General features: G+C 38.6%; 1 non-coding gene across 1 annotated transcript; it reads left to right on the forward strand.

Annotated features, from left to right (window-relative positions):
• The first annotated feature begins 2,220 nt into the window (after nucleotides 1–2,220).
• LOC116890533 lies at nucleotides 2,221–2,351 on the forward strand. Its single transcript, XR_004386714.1, has one exon. It is a non-coding gene; the product is annotated as a small nucleolar RNA SNORA17 (small nucleolar RNA).
• Nucleotides 2,352–3,023: the final 672 nt, after the last annotated feature.

Genomic DNA, 3,023 nt, shown 5'->3' on the forward strand with positions numbered 1-3,023 from the left:
TAGGATCCAAACGCAGGTTATTATGCTTGTATAGGAAGTGCTTTATCTAGTGAGTGTGCTCCCAGCTCCAGACCTTCATGGGTTTTCTCATTTGTCCTCTGAGAACCAGGTTTATCCAGCATGCTATACCTTTTCTTTAAACTCTGATGAATTACATATCGGGGTTGGTGCAATTCTTATCTATAATTTAGTATTCTTTGACATCCAAGTTCAAACCTTACCCAATGGAGGAAATGCCTTTTTACAGATGTCTTGGCAGAGTGACTTGATTCTTCTGTGTTCTAGACATTTGAACATCAGTTGTTACAGTGATGCTTGTGCCTGCAAATTCAGATTCCCCAACAGATTGCCCTGATGTGTTGTGAGCATTTCCTGTGAGTGACAACCAGAGCCCATTCAGAGAATCATCTTATGGGTGGTGTGAAGAGAAAGTGTTCATTGTACAAATGGTCAAATAACTTAGAAACCTTAGGACATATGGAACTAAGTTATCTCTTGATACATTTAAGAAAGTGGAGTAATATAACGATTCAGAGAGCCAGATTAGGTGCAGTTGCACATACATACATACATATATACATACATATGTATCATGTATGTGCATATAGTATATCAGTTATAGTATATAATATATCATAATAAATATATTATTTAGTATTTTATATATATATATATATATATATGAAAACCCTTTACCAACAGAATTATGGCAGATGGTTGAACAACATTGAGCATCTACTTATATGTTTTATATATGTACATTCACGTATACATATAAATAGTATCATATATTCAATATATGTGGCATATATTGAGGTCATTATGAGGAAGATTGCTTTTAAATAGTTAACACTCCCTGAAAGCAGAATGATCTATTTTAAGAACCTGATCACGTCAGCAGAGTTTATTCTGCGTATGTTCTGTAACTACTTGGCAAAGACATTGCAGATAAAATAAAAACCTTTCCTGAGTCTAGAAGAAAGTCTATCCACAAAACATGATGATCGTTTAATTTGAAATGTTGCATGCTATCTTTATTCAGACATTGCCCACAATTTGTGATTCAGCCATCTCTCTCCACTTCCTATTCTCTCCCCTTCCTATATTTCTCTATCAACACAATCTCGAAAAATTTTAAGGTCAGAAAACAATAAAGAAGAAAATAAAACTTATATCATTTTACATCTTAGTTCACCTTTAATTACCCAGTTTACATCTTTAAATCACTATATTAGCGGAAAGCTACCTTAAAGATGGTCGTCTTAACCTGTTGCCTGCTCAGAAGCCTTTGAGAATGGTGGACAGTCTTAGGGCTCGTGGCTGAAAGGCACTGAGAATCTACTAATGTGTTTCTACCATGCATTATTTTCATCCTCCTGATTTTTCTTCCCAGTGGGCCTACCATCATTGATTCAGGTACAGAGTAGTCTGACACCATTTAACTTGTATATGATACGGTGAGGAAACCCAACCTCTACACTCAATTCAAACCATCAAGAGCGTAGATTCCCTTTAAACCTGCTACTCACATAGTTTATTTGATTATACTCTTAGCTCTCTTCAATTTTCTATACTGGTTGCCATATGTAAATTTGATTCGAATGAATCTATTTGTTGGATTCCAAGTAGTTTTGCATCTGTTCTGCAACTAACCAAACAACTTCACTAGCTGCTAAAATAGATTAACTTTTTATTTATGTTTATCTGTATGTGCTTGTGAGAGCTTTTTGTTTTTTTTTCTGTTGTTGTTTTGTTTTTTTTTTGTTTGTTTGGTTTTTTGTATGTGTGAATGCAGTTGACTACAGAGGCCAGAAGAGAGGATTTCAGATTCCCTAGACCTGGAGTTGTTTGCTTTTGTGAGCCATCCAATGTACATGCTGGGACCCAAATCCTGGTCCTTTGGAAGGAGCAGGTGTCAGTTATCTCTGACCTATTTCTCCAGCCCCATTCCAACTTAAAAACAAACAAATAAATGAAAAACCCAAATAAACAAACAAGCAAAGAATTTCAGTTTGATTTATATAAAATGAACATAATACAACTAATTAATTTCTAGGGATTTCAGAAGTTTAGAGAATTTTATAAAATGTCCCAATGCAGTCCAAGTTTATAGTGAATTTTCATTTCATATCAGCTCTTGTCATTTATAACTATTACTATTACACACTTCACAGGGTCAAGTGGAAATTCATGTATGTCTATTTTAAAATTAAATAATACCCTGACCCTCAAGCATTGCAGGTGTGACTCTTGTGTCACATGTGTGTCAGTAGGTGCCAGAGAAGAGCTAGGTTATGTCTATGCTCAGTGGTTTGGCCTGTGAACATTTGAAGGATCAGTATCCAAACACTCCCTAAAAAACGCAAACCTGAGAGCAGTCTGGCACCAGGCAAGACTGGATGGGCTCCCAGGACAGGAAGCAAGCTAGAGACTAGAGGAACCCCACCTATGACTATGGCTTGCAAGGAGCCATGTGGGCAGACTGGGCGAAGTGTGTTTGCCAGATGACTACCAGACTGTAGTCCTGGGGCCTGGAAAGGGAACTAGTCTGAGATGACCACCGGTCTGCAGCCCTGCAGGCCTGGGATGTGGGGAGAGCATGCCTGAGAGGACCCCTGTTCAGCACCATAATGAATGAGCAGGGAATAACACTCCTAAGACAACCACAGACATTCTGAGACTCTGTGCACAGATAAGAGTAACAAGTAAGTGTTAGAGAAAAGAAGGAGGATACGGATGCAACCCAGAGAGAGTCAGAACTGGAGACATGAGGATAGTGATAAACATCCCGATGTGAGAAGCTGGAGGTTCCACCTGGAAATGTGTTAGGATACTGGCCTGAGGGGCAACATTTTGGTCTACAATAGCAGAGGTTTGTTATCACCAAAGGAGATTGGTATGTTCCTGGTCTGGACTGCTGCCTGGGGACATGTGAATATCTGATGGACAAGCAGAACTGTGTTCCCCTCCTCATGTGGACATCATAGCAGGACTGGTCCTGAGGCTGTGAGAACAAAAGGGCT

The sequence above is a fragment of the Rattus rattus genome, chromosome 1, assembly GCF_011064425.1.
Source record: "Rattus rattus isolate New Zealand chromosome 1, Rrattus_CSIRO_v1, whole genome shotgun sequence".
Taxonomy (NCBI): domain Eukaryota; kingdom Metazoa; phylum Chordata; class Mammalia; order Rodentia; family Muridae; genus Rattus; species Rattus rattus.